The sequence below is a fragment of the Podarcis erhardii genome, assembly GCF_964252035.2.
Source record: "Podarcis erhardii genome assembly, chromosome: 6".
NCBI classification, from domain to species: domain Eukaryota; kingdom Metazoa; phylum Chordata; class Lepidosauria; order Squamata; family Lacertidae; genus Podarcis; species Podarcis erhardii.
Genome location: NC_138510.1, coordinates 46042008 through 46056362, shown reverse-complemented (window position 1 = coordinate 46056362; position 14355 = coordinate 46042008). Strand labels below are relative to the sequence as shown.

The 14355-nt window shown below is 43.5% G+C and overlaps 1 long non-coding RNA gene across 2 annotated transcripts in view; it reads right to left on the bottom strand.

Annotated features, from left to right (window-relative positions):
• LOC309343683 overlaps positions 1 to 14355 on the bottom strand; it is a 42399-nt gene that overhangs the window by 19003 nt on the left and 9041 nt on the right. Inside the window, exon 1 of one of the 2 annotated variants that reach the window (XR_014157367.1) lies at positions 13492 to 13592. The exons of the other annotated variant lie outside the window; for it this stretch is intronic. This is a non-coding gene — a long non-coding RNA (uncharacterized lncRNA). Of the gene's footprint in view, positions 1 to 13491; positions 13593 to 14355 lie in introns of those variants that run through there. 2 annotated transcript variants of the gene reach the window in all.

The window sequence follows — 14355 nt, the reverse complement described above, 5'->3', positions numbered from 1 at the left end:
GCATCTCTCAATAGGGAGCACTTTTCTCTTTTCTTTTTTCTCTGGAGGTCACTTGGAAAGAGAAACAGCTCCTTCTAGAGGCCCTTTGCTAATAACACAATTTGACCCGTAAAGCACAGTACAAAAGGCTTCCCAGAGAGAGGGAAGGAAAGATTTTGCATGTGCTATTAACAATGGTAAATAGATCACAATTCAAGTTACAAAATCCCACAAGAACCTTTGCATTCTGTGGAACTCATTCAGCTTCCAAGCTTCTTCAGATTCTGTCACAGCATTCCTGAAAGCTCGTACATTCAGAAAAACCAAAGGAGAGTTTCTTCAGTGCCAGGGAAGTTAGGTGACTGAAAATAGATGTTTTTAGCTTTGCTGAACCTCCTGCAGCAAAGTAATGGTAATTTTAAAAAAGATCCAGAATCAGATCAAAAGTAGAATACATTTGAATGATTTAGTTAAATCAAAGCAGACAAATAATGGGAACATAAATGAAATTTAAGAAAGCCATATATAATTATTTATTTTTATTTGAAAAAATTCTAATTTGTATGCAGACAGGGAAAGATATCAACTTAAAAGGCTAATTGAGAGAGGAAGGCCAGGGCCATCTTTAGCAGATGCAACGCTGGGGTACAAATATCCGCCCAGCGCCCCCAAATTACCACGGATAGTTTGGGGGTGGCCATAGCTGCTTTTATTTAAAATGCATCTCTGGGTTATTTGTGGCGTATAGGAATTTGTTCATTTTTTTCCTTTAAAATATAGTCCGCCCCCCCCCCCCAAGGTTAGAGGGACAGTGGACCGGCCCCCTGCTGAAAAAGTTTGCTGTCCTATGCATTGCCGTGTAGACATCATCGCCCACAGGACTGGACTATCTGAGCCAAAATACTATATTGTACTAAGTGAAAGATCCATGATCTTCTTTTCCACAGTTTTTCAAAAGTATAATCAAGCATAAGGTCATTATTCAGTTTGGGGTCATGGTGCTAGTAAAATGGAGATTCACCCCCATACCACACCACTTTCATCCCATAACTGCAATTTGCCCCATGGGGAGGAAGCATGGGCCAGTCTTCCCCAACCTGGTGCCCTCCCTGCTCCCAGTGTTTTGTACTACAACTCACATCAGCCTCAGTCAGAGATTCTAGTAGCTGTAGTTCAACAATATCTGGAGACCACCAAATTGGGGGAGGCTGAGATAGATAGAGGTCCTGTTATGGTACATTTTAAACAGCACAATCCTATATACCCCTGCTCCAAAATCAGTTGCACTGAGTTCAATAGAGCTTATTCTCATGAAAGTGAGTATAAGATTACAGCCCAAAACAGATCTCCCACTGTCGCGTCTAGTTGCTACTCCATACATCTTGACTAATGGGATTATAAGAGGTTTTTCTGCATAAAGAACATCTCTCAATATAGGCTCTTTGCTGCCACGGTAGCAATTTTCCTCCATTCTTTTTCCAGGCAGGTTCTCTTCCAGTTTGTAAACACACTACTCATTTAAAAACCACTTTCTATCTTATCTATGCATCTTAGTCAAGGCCATCCTGAAGTTCTACCTTATAGCAATGCATCTAAAAATTTGTCATGGTTTTCTTTCAGCAGGCATTCCTAAAATGCAGCCAATCCATCTTAATCACTTTGATTTAGTCTTTGCAACAATATCTGTTCTTCATACAGCCAATAAAATTCCTCAATCTTTCTGGTCCATAAATTCTCCTCACCATTTCCCATTAATTTGTTTTTCTTCACTTTTTGTCATTGTCACGCACTTTAGAGAAAGGCACAGTGTTCGAATTATAATAATTGAAGTTTAACATTCTTGGAAATGTTTTTTGCTTTTGAAGACTTAGTTGCAAACTTTGTATTAGTACCAAGGACTGTGTTCAAAGATCAAGAAGTTACTTCTTGCTAACCCTACTGACTCAAGCCCCCTCCTGCTGCTGCCGCCGCCGCCGCAAAAAAAAAAAGTGGACCCCATTTTTTAAGATCTGGGTAAATACTTTTCTTATCACACACCTGAAACACACAAAAACAAATGCATTTGTTCAAACACAAGGAGATGAAAAATAACATGAAAAACTAGCTGCTTTCTCAGGCACAAACAGTGATACCCTACAGGTCAAAGAAAGCTTTGAACCAAAATCTAGGTTGACAATTGAAAATATATTGAAGATCTCCACTTACAGTTCTGGGGTGTAGCTGGTGCTGGTTTCCCTGGGCACCCTACTTCTGTGGCAACTCTGAAGTTGAGGATGCTGCTCTTGACATGATGGAGTTGGTCCAGTGCATGTAGCTTGTTTCTTGATTGTCACCAGAGGCATAAAACTCCCTCCCTCCTTCTCTGTCTCTCTGCCTCTCTTTCTCGCACACACTGACTTATCTCCTTTTCTCTCTATTCCCTCCAAATGCCCCCTTTCCACCCAGGCATTTCCACCCACCCCTTTTCTATTCTTTCTCTGCCCCTCCCTGCCACCCATCACCAGAGGACTGAAAGTATCTCATGCTTTCTTCCATTAACCACTACCCTTCCATCTCTCGCTCTCCATCACTGACATCTTACCTGAGTGACTCTTCATCCTACAATGCTTAATTGTCTACAGTACCATTGCAAAGGAGGATGGGGGGGACCAGAAAAACTGGCCATGCCCCCATGATCTCATTGGCTATGTCCCCATGACTGCCTAGCACCCTACCAGGTCTAGTGGGCATGAGCCACACTGAGTGACCACAAAAAGACTCAGTAAAAAAATCCAAATGCCCCAAGCTCCTGTTTGCGCTAGCTTGGCCTCTCTTACATTGAATACATCCCCTTAAACATGCCCATCCATTTCACTGGATGCCAGAATTGTACTCCCATCCTTCCTGAACAGAGAAGAGGTGCGCACAATCTAAAAGGACATGGCACAAGAGAACAAAGCCATCGGAGGAAAAAGCAAGCTCTTAAAGATACAGTTTTGAGTCACTTCAGTGAGTCCAAGGCAAAAAAAAGAAGTAATCAGGTATTGCTCAAGCAAGTCCTATTCTCCTTCCCACCCGCATTTTCTTTGTTTGAAGATCAACAAAGAAAATGCTGGTGGGAAGGAGAATGGGACTTGCTTGAGCAAAACCTGATTTTTTTTTTTTTGATTTTTTTTTTTGCCTTGGACTCAAGGCATTACTCTGGTGCATTACTGAGTGCACACCACTGCTGCTGTTGTTGTTGTTGCTGCTGCTGTTTAGTTGTTTAGACATGTCCAACTCTTCGTGACCCCCATGGAGAGCATGCCAGGCACTCCTGTCTTCCACTGTCTCCCGTAGTCTGGTCAAACTCATGCTGGTAGCTCAGAGAACACTGTCCAACCATCTCGTCCTCTGTCATCCCCTTCTCCTTGTGCCCTCCGTCTTTCCCAACATCAGGGTCTTTTCCAGGGAGTCTTCTCTTCTCATGAGGTGGCCTAAGTATTGGAGACTCAGCTTCAGGATCTGTCCTTCCAGTGAGCACTCAGGGCTGATTTCCTTCAGAATGGAGAGGTTTGATCTTCTTGCAGTCCATGGGACTCTCAAGAGTCTCCTCCAGCACCATAATTCAAAAGCATCAATTATTTGGCGATCAGCCTTCTTTACGGTCCTGCTCTCACTTCCATACATCACTACTGGGAAAACCATGGCTTTAACTATATGGACCTTTGTCAGCAAGGTGATGTCTCTGCTTTTTGAGATGCTGCCTAGGTTTGTCATTGCTTTTCTCCCAAGAAGCAGGTGTCTTTTAATTTTGTGACTGCTGTCACCATCTGCAGTGATCATGGAACCCAAGAAAGGAAAATCTCTCACTGCCTCCATTTCTTCACCTTCTATTTACCAGGAGGTGATGGGACCAGTGGCCGTGATCTTAGTTTTTTTTATACTGAGCTTCAGACCATATTAAAAGGTTCTTTAATTCCTCCTCACTTTCTGCCATGAAGGTTGTGTCATCTGCATATCTGAGGTTGTTGATATTTCTTCCGGCACTCTTAATTCTGGCTTGGGATTCATCCAGGCCAGCCTTTCGCATGATGAATTCTGCATATAAGTTAAATAAGCAGGGAGACAATACACAGCCATGTCGTACTCCTTTCCCAATTTTGAACCAATCAGTTGTTCCATATCCAGTACTAACTGTAGCTTCTTGTCCCACATAGAGATTTCTCAGGAGACAGATGAGGTGATCAGGCACTCCCATTTTTTGCTGTGGTCGACACAGTCAAATGCTTTTGCGTAGTCAATGAAACAGAAGTAGATGTTTTTCTGGAACTCTGTAGCTTTCTCCATAATCCAGCGCATGTTTGCAATTTGGTCTCTGGTTCCTCTGCCGCTTCAAAATCCAGCTTGCACTTCTGGGAGTTCTCGGTCCACATACTGCTTAAGCCTGCTGTAGAATTTTAAGCATAACCTTGCTAGCATGTGAAATTAGCACAATTGTGCGGTAGTTGGAGCATTCTTTGGCACTGCCCTTCTTTGGGATTGGGATGTAGACTGATCTTCTCCAATCCTCTGGCCACTGCTGAGTTTTCCAAACTTGCTGGCATATTGAGTGTAGCACCTTAACAGCATCATCTTTTAAAATTTTAAATAGTTCAGCTGGAATATCATCACTTCCACTGGCCTTGTTATTAGCAATGCTTTCTACGGGCACACCACTGCACTCTGTGCAATTACTGAGGTGGGCGCTGAGGCACTCTCCTCAGTGTCCTCTGGGAGTCTCTCCCTCCTTCTGCAGCCTTCTCCTTAGTCTATCCACTCCCTAAAAGAGCTGGAACTGACTCAGCCCTTCAGGGGCATGGCGAAAGCAGCAGTTCACAGAGGCAATGTTCTCACCACGTCCACCCCACTCTTCCTCCACTGATCTGTTCTATGATCCCTTCCTGTAGGGTATTTCTTTTCCTGGAAAGGACTTTTGTTCTTCAGCAAACCTTAGGTGCCAGATGAAGATACCTCCCTGCTGTGTGAGGATGGCAGCATGTCGACAACATAAGCAGTGACACTCACAGTTTCCACATAAAAAGTGGAGGGAATGAAGGGGACCTGCAACAAAATGTTGTAGCGTGAAGGGCTTTTGTACAGGATTCCAGACACTTTATTCCCCACCCCCACCCCAACAAACACACACACACTTTCAGTTTTCATCCCACTCCATCAGTCAGTCAGCATTTCTTGCCCACTGAGCCCTGCTTGATCAGTCTAAAAGACCCATCTAGTCTTTCTCATGTATCACACGCACCATGTTTTCTGCTTTTTTAGCCACTCTATTCTATTCTCTCCTCCCACCCAATTGTTAGGATTTACCCCTCTCATTAAAATGTCTCAGTTATAATGAGGCCCTTTTGGTATGGATTTTACCCAGGGCTTTTTTTCAGCCAGACCTCACTACAACTCAGTTCCGGCAGATCTCAGGTAGGTGCCATTGCCATTATAAGAGAACAAGGGAGGTGTTCATGGCAAGCTCTGCCACCTCTTTTTCTAGAAACACACCACTGACTTTACTCCTTAGGTTTTTTCCCCCTAAAGATTTTCAAACATCTGTAAACCTTAGATTTACCCCAACTTTGCCAATATTTTTCTGTCCGTTGTAAGTGCGTGGTGAGCTTCTGACTACATAAACACACAAAGACTCAAATTGGTTTTTAAATTTTAAAATTCTTATCACTTGATTAAAATGGTTATCCAAATATTTGTATAGACACTAGGCAAGGATTTTATCTAATTTGGTCAATTTTAGAATCACGCTCATCCCTATTGAGTAATGTAATTTTGTTCTCAAAGATACGCACTGATGAGTTCCTCAGTTCAAAAGCTTAGCATCTTTTGCTGAAAATACCCTTTTACTGAAGTTGTTTTGTCTTTGTATTCTGGGTTCCATTTTTCTCATTTTGAAAATAAATGAAGCCTGCATATAAGTTCCCAGAGGAACATACCCTTAATGTTTCAGAATCTAAGTGGAGAACACTGCTGAATATTTATATCACTTATTTTTTCAGCGTATTGTGCTTGCCCTCAGAAAGCTTAATTCCTGCTAGTTTATTCTGAATCGTATTCCCCTAATTCAGCCGTAACATGACATTTCTGTCTCAGACACAACAAGCTTCCTTCTGTTGTTCCTCTGGGTTCAGCAACAATATTATATATATATATATATACGTTAAAAAGCTAGTGCTAGGCCAGTAATTCATCAGTTCCTGGTGAACTGAAGCACAGTTTTAGACTCCCACTAAATTGGCGACACAAGGAAGGGAGTGCAGTGAGCACATTTCATTTTATAAGGATGAAAACAGATTGTACAAGGGCACTTTCAGACCTTTATAGCTTGTAATTGCTTAGACCAGTGTTTTCTAAACTTGGGTTGACAGCTGGTTTTGGACTGCAATTCCCATCAACCCTGACCACTGGTCCTGCTAGCTAGGGATGATGGGAGTTGTAGTCCAAAAACAGCCATCAACCCAAGTTTGGGAAACACTGGCTTAAACCTTTATAGCTTTTAATAGCAGCAGGAAAAAAGCTTCAGATGTGTATACATGAACTCAAACACCAGAAAAAGACAATTATTAAGGATCATAATCTGAATTTAAAGAAATTGATTTAATAAAAGCTGAATAAATATGTTTGACTGTCCAACCCATTTGACAGCCTACATTCTTCTTCTGCTTGATGTTATTGGATAGAATTATCTGCATCATTGCAAATGTATATCAGAAGTTGAACTGGTCAGTATGGTTGTGCGTGTACATTATTCCATGTTTTATTTAGCAGGAAAACATTTGTGCACCTAAAATCCCTCCTAGAATACAAGGCACTGCAAAATATTTGCCAGAACAGTTTTCTTGTTTCAGATTTGCAAAACTGAAAGCAGTCAAACATTTTAAAATGTATTTGCAATGCTCTCTTATTCCCCTCTCCATAACAGAAACTCTGGTTCCCACTTCACAAAGAACAAAATATTCCACCCACAGTCATTCAAGGCAGATGCAGCATAGTCTCAAGGTGATGATTACACAGCAGCCTCCCATACAATTATCTGGACAAGTTTTTATTTATATATATATATATTTCGACTGGATCAGACCAACACAGCTACCTACCTGAATACAGTTATCTACTAGACACTATGCTCCGGCTGCACACAAGATGGCAGCAAATCCCCACAATCTTGGGAGGGAGGCATTGCTTGTACTGTGGTACTTTGGTTCTCATACGCCTTGGTACTCAAACAATTGAAACCCAAAACCCAAACACTGCAAACCTGGAAGTAAGTGTTCCAGTTTGCAAACCTTTTTCGGAAGCCGAATGTGCTCCGTTTTGAGTGTTACGCTTCCGCTTTGAGTGCCACACTTCTGTTTCGAGTGTTACACTGAGGTCCATCTGTTTTTGCTATTTATTTTGCGTTTTTGTTTTTGCAGCTCTTTTTTGTTTTGTTTTTGTGACTGTTCAGCTACAGATTGACTGATTGTGTGACTGCAGTATATTCTTTATTGCTTTCATGTTATGGATCAATGGTCTCGTTTGATAGTAAAATTCATGTTAAAGTGCTGTTTGGGGGTTTGTTTTTAAAAGCCTGGAACAGATTAATCCATTTTGCATTACTTTCTATAGGAAAGCGCCTCTTGGTTTTGGAATGGACTTCCAGAACAGATTAAGTTTGAGAACCAAGGTACCACTGAACATAAAGTAGCATTTTCAAGTTCTCTTTAAAGCAAAGTCACAGCCTCTCGCTGTGATGGATACAAGACAGTCTGTAGTGAGTGAGTCAAGGTGCTTGCATGCAATTACTTTTGATGGTCATCCCAAATTGTGGGGTGAAAGGAGGAAGAAACGGACTTACCCAAGGACACCTTGCAAGTCTGTTGCTTGAAATAGAATCATATAACCGTAGAGTTGCAAGGGAGCACAAGGGTCATCTTGTCCAACCCCCTGCAATGCAGGAATCTTTTGCACCATGGGCACCACGTTAGAGACCCCAGGCTTACTACCTAGTTGTAAGATATTGTGGTGCTCTAGTACTATTCCTAGGGATAGCTAAGTCGGCAGAGGATGAACCCACAACTCTGAGGTTAAGAGTCTCATGTTCTCCCAACTGAGCTATCCCACTGAATCCATGAATAGGATTGCGGTACTGAAAATTTCTCTCTCCCAAAAATCTCACTATTAAGGTAATGGTTAGGTCAAGGTAAAGGGACCCCTGACCATTAGGTCCAGTTGTGACCGACTCTGGAGTTGCAGCGCTCATCTCGCTTTATTGGCCAAGGGAGCCGGCGTACAGCTTCCGGGTCATGTGGCCAGCATGACCAAGTCGCTTCTGGCAAACCAGAGCAGCACACGGAAACGCCGTTTACCTTCCTGCTGGAGTGGTACCTATTTATCTACTTGCACTTGGATGTGCTTTTGAACTGCTAGGTTGGCAGGAGCAGGGACCGAGCAACGGGAGCTCACCCCGTCGCGGGGATTTGAACCGCCGGCCTTCTGATTGGCAAGTCCTAGGCTCTGTGATTTAACCCACAGCACCACCCGCGTCCCTCCCAAGGTAATAGTTATTCTGCCACAAAATCACCTAAGCCTGACACAGACCTCGAACTTGTTTGTACCTAGAACTCAGATCAGCCACCAGTTTTACAGAGCAGCAGCTTCAAGGATGGGATGGACGGCAGTGGGCCAAGGCACCCATCTGCAAAGCAGACTGCCCTAAAATCCCATTGTCGAATCCATCATTCTCGCCGCCCAATGCCTGTCTTTCAAGTTGCAAATGGGAAGCATTTCTGTGGCCAGATTTGGCTTTAAGATCTTTGTTGGCTGGCGTCAACCATGAAAACAAAAGGATAGTATGTCACACTGGTGCTCCATCAGCTGTTTCAGCGGAATTTGTAAGAATCTGGGATGGGGTCATAGCTTAATGGTGGAGCCCCAGCTTTGCATGAAGAAGGTTTCCAATTAAAAGCAGATCTCAGATAGCAGGACTGGGTGCAACCTCTGCATGAGACCATGGGTGCCATTCACTGCCAGAGTAGACAACACTGGTCTAGGTATACCAATTGTTTGACTCAATCAGCGGCCAATATTTAGTATTATTGATTAAATTTGTACACCAGCCTTCATCCAAAGATCACAGGGTGGTTTACAACATCAAAATACAAAATCAGAACACAAAATACATAATAAATGAAGAAAAGAAACAAAACAATAACCCCCACTCCCACAAACACATTTAAAAGGCCCTAGAATGTTCAACCTCAGGTTATCCATTCACTCTCTACCAGTGCTTTACTATAGTTTTACTCTGGAAGTATGCTACATGCGATTGAAAATAGCAGCAGACAGTGGGGTGGGTGTGACAGAGGATGGCTGCTGCGTACGGGGAGGGAGAGTGGGAGGGGTGAGGTGGCAGGGCGGTTGACACTGTGCAGTCCCACCCACAGGTGCTCCTGCTGATGCATTTGCACAGTGCTGACCTCTCCACTGCTTAATGTCCCACTCTCCCTCCCAATAAGTAGCAGAGACTCGGTTGCCGGGAGGTCAGGTGACGCCACCCCATGTAGTTATAGTTCCCAGAGTTCCCTGGGAAGAGGGGTTGGCTGCCCAAGCCACTCTGGGAACTCCAACTTTGTGGGGGGGATGGGTGTCTCCCAACAACTCTCAGCACACTTAAACTACAGCTCCCAGGGTGCTTTGTGGGATGCCATGCCAAGTGGGATGATACTGTATTTGAAAAGTATTGTGTAGATGGCACCGTAATTGACTCTGCCTGTTACTGGCTCTTGCGCCCCCTACCCTTGTCCCCTCCTCCTTTTTTCTGCCTTCAACATGCACAATAAGCATTTAAGCAGAGACTGGATGGCAATCTCCCTGAAATGCCGTAGTTACATCCTGCATTGTAGCTCCTGTACAAAACAAGGGGTTAGAGTAGAATCAGGCATCCCCAAACTCGGCCCTCCAGCTGATTTGGGACTACAATTCCCATCATCCCTGACCACTGGTCCTGTTAGCTAGGGATGATGGGAGTTGTAGTCCCAAAACAGCTGGCGGGCCAAGTTTGGGGGTGCCTAGAGTAGATGATCCACACAGTCCTTTCTGAATCTTAAATTCTGTTCTTCTCACCACTCGGGGAAGTGAAGTTATTCAGCAATATGTTCTTATCATATCCAAGTTAGAAGCCAAGGAAAAAGAAAACAGTGCTTTGTCTTGAGCCTGTTGAGTCATGCCTCCAGTGAGGGGTGCCATCTTCTTGTTTCATGTGTGTCAGACAAAACAACTTTAGTGGCACCCTTTTGAGTTTTCTGGTAAAGAGCCCAGAAGTATAAATGTGCTAAAGGTACAATAAGCCCGTGTATAGAGGGATCTCTACCAGCTCAGAAAGAAAATATATTTTGTCCCTTTGTGTGTCTGTGCACATAATGGTAAGAAAGCCCATGGAAATGGTTTCCTCCGAGCTCCTCAGATGTCGGTGCAGAAAGCCTGCATGGGAACAATAAATGCCACTGCAGTCATTTATACCTGCTGGAACCTATCCCATTACTTTGAAGGCAGCAGCATTGATTTTGTGGTGGCCAAAGGTCTTATCCATTGACTCAAATGAAGCTACCTTCACTTACTAATTGAGAATATAGCTCAACCAGTGGAAATCCATGAAATGTTGCGTCTGAGTTTACTTATTAAATAAACCCTTTCTCTGTATTATTTCATCGGGTTGCTTCTAGATGGGTGTTTATTGTGGAGCTGGTGCTTCTCACGCTTGCAGTGCCCATACTATGTGTGGGGAAGGACTGTAGCTCAGTAGCAGAGCATCTGCCTTGCATACAGAAAGCCCCCGGTTCAATCTCCAGCATCCCCAGGTAGGGTTAGGAAAGACTCGTTGCCTGAAACCCTGGAGAGTGTCTGCCAGTCAGTGTAGACAATACTGAGCTAGATGGAGCAGTGGTCTGACTCTAAAAAGCAGGTACCTAATGCTGGCAACAAAATAACAGGTCATATTTCCCCCCCTCATTTTTGTGTGGGAAATCCATTGAGTTAAAGGGGGGGGACCAGTGCTGTGGCCAAGACCCATTTGAGGTATGTCAACAACCAGTTTACAATATTAAGTCCCCATTTGGCCTGGAAACCCTCTTTTCTTTTCTTTTCTTTTTTCTTTTCTTTTCTTTTTTCTTTTTTCTTTTCTTTTCTTTTCTTTTCTTTCTCTCTCCCTATATCTCTTTAATACACACAAACACACCATGTAAACACACATTGCTTTTCTTTTAGAAAAAAGGTGCCAGTACTGCATACTCTTGAGCGCCCCCAGAAAAAGCACTATAAACACACATCCAGTCTCACAAACGCATCTTACAAAAGTTCTCTGACACACATCTGACCCCTGCATAGCAAGCTCAAATCCCAGATGTCCTTTATTGTTAAAAATGTGTTCATGTTTTTCCAGTCCTTATGCTGCCATTGTCCTCAATTGTTGGTTTTGCTTTAGTTTTATTCCAGGAATATTTTGATTTATTTATTTTTTAGATTTTTATTATATTTTATTGTGAGACTCTCTAGTCTGATAGAGAGTTATTGCTTTTATTTTTGTTTGTTACTATGCTATGTATTTTTGCGGTTTTGTACTGTAAACCACCCTGTGATCCTTGCCTGAAGGGCAGTATAGAAAACAAACAAAAAATATTCTGTGAACCGCCCAGAAAGCATGGCATAGAAATGTAGCCAGTACACATAATAAATGTCCTGGTGGGAGAAGCATTTCTGAGGGACCTCAGCTACTGCTTCTCTGCTAGGCTCTCTCTAGCCACTAATTTGCTTTGGCTATTGGAGGGTGGAAGAATAGCATGAAAAAATAGGATCTCTGGTACACAGTAGGGGAGGTGATGACACTGGGGCATGAATGTATTAGCAGAGTACTAGGACCACAGAGTAGCCTTCCGCAACCATGTGCTCTCCAGATGCTGTTGGACTCCAGTTCCAATCAGTCACAGCCTGCATGACCAATAGTCAGGGGAGATGGGTGTTGTAGTCCCATAAGGTTTGGATGAGCACCAGGTTGCAGGCTGGTACTATCGAGCACCCAGTGGTAAGTGGGGAAAGAGATATTTTGTTGTTGGATAAGCATTAATCAATTCATGGGCTGTGGTGTCCCGGAAGTCAAATTCTATAATCAAACAATGACAAGTTTGTTTAATTCCGCCCCAGTGCTGTTGTATTAAATGAACAAAATGTATGTTCTTACAAGCTGCCACAAGATGACATTTGCTTTATACCCCAGTTGTACGCAACCACAGAAAGCACCCAATATGCAAAAGAACTGGGAAGGTATAATATTAAGATAAAGGAAAAGGGTGGAGATGTATGCTGACTTGCAATGACTTGCTCAAGACAGAGAACTGTGGAGAGTTGTGGGATGACGAAACCTGAGAAGCTATAAGCTAACCTTGAATTATTAATGCTTTCCAAATGTCCTAAACAGATTGGTGTGGACAGTGGCAGAAGAGCACATATGGGTACACATGGTTCTTTAAAAACATAAAATTTGACATCACTTTTAAAATGCACTTGTGAATTGTGGCTTGCTAGCCAAGGGATGATAATGAGACCTGGGTGGTAGCAAACAGTATGATGGGGTACTGCCATTCACCTGACCTCCAGTCAGTTATAACATGGTGGCTAGGTCAGCATGATACAAACACAGTGGAAGAACCAATCCGGTGATCCTGCCAATGCATTCGCACTGCGGCAAACTCTCCATCGCAGCGATGCAACCATCCAGAGGTCAGGTGAGTGGCAGCACCCCAAGCTGACTGCAACTGTACCTGAGATAAAACCCCTGCTGTCCATTGGTTGCTGCCTGTAGCTACTTTCTCCTTGGTTTCACAGCCCACTGCAAAACATTTATTGGGCACCACAACTCCAACTTTTTTCTGTGTTTTCTGTTAGCGGTTAATTTTTTTAAAGCCTCATTTTTGTAGCCCCTTTATGAAAGCCTTTCGTTCCTCCTGACAGCCTTTGTCCTGTTCCAGCTTAGGTAGGATTAAAGACAGATGTCACATTTGTAGAGCAGATGGCATGTTTTGCTACCTCTCTCATTGAGACCAGTCAAAAGGTATCTCTTTTTTCCTATTCCAAAGAGAGCTCTGAGGAAACCGGTTCAGCAGCTTTATGAAGTGGTGCAATTTGAATGGGAACACACTAGCTGAGGTAGTGCCAATTGGCTAGCACAGATGGTATCACCAACACCATCTTACCCCCAACCTCTGGAGCAGTTTGGCAACTGGTTTTAAAATACTGGCAGGTGGGTGGGGCTAGATACAAAAGTGGGTGGTATAGTAAATGGGTTCTTACATACACCTTCTGTGGCACAATGGGTCAGTGTGTCTGGCTATTAACCAGAAGGCTGGTGGTTCAAACCCACCCAGGGACAGCTGTGGGCAGGATTCCTGCATTGCAGGGGGTTGGACTAATTTCTCAAGAACTTACTCCTAAAAGTCAAAATCAGACAATACTGGAGCAGGGTACCTTTTGAACAGCTTCACACAAGCGACAGCAATTCACAGTTAGGATATGCTAACGCAGAGATCTCTACTGTTGGACAGAGCAATGAGTACTAGGCCTCTACCCGGAGCCATGTTGAGGAGAGTGTCTGGTGTTGCTAAGCAACCATCAACTATTTCCCCTCTGGAATTGGCAAAGCATCTGGCTGAGGCTTAATGCATACAATGGCCAGGGGAGTCGTGAGGGAGGCACCCTCAGTAAGTTGGGTCTAGATTGAAATGAAAGTCTTGTATTTAGCACACTGAAATATCTAGAGCAGGAACGGAGCACCTCAAGGCTTCTGGCCCCTACAACTCTTCCCAGGCCACATAATCTCCTGAGCCACATCCAGTGCTAAAAAAGCCCTGGCCAGCATCACCTCGCCAACACTTCTTGTGCCTTCCCCAAATGTTTTTGCCTGTCTGGAATGTATACGTGAACCCTAATAGTGCTTCTTGTTTGCCTGAATATTGCACAGAATTAAATTTCTCATTCATTGCTCTGGCCACATTTTTCTCTGGCCATGTCCACTTTTGCCTCTGGAGCCACTGGCATATTGTTCCTGGATAATTGTCCAAAAGGATTGCAGTCCTTGCCCTGGAAAAGGTTCCCCATCACTACTCTCTAGCCACAGGGGAGAGTGCCAGACACTTGTGGCAGAAGGACAAAGGGAGGCCAGCAACAACAAAAACCTTCAGAGACTGAGAGCATATTATATGTATATGGTCCCAGGTTTAATCCCTGCCATCTCCAGTAATAAGGCCCTCTGCACCAGAGAGCCAGTGCCAGGCATAACAAGCAATGCTGGGCTGTGTTATAAGAATTTAAGGTCTCGAATATATAAATTGA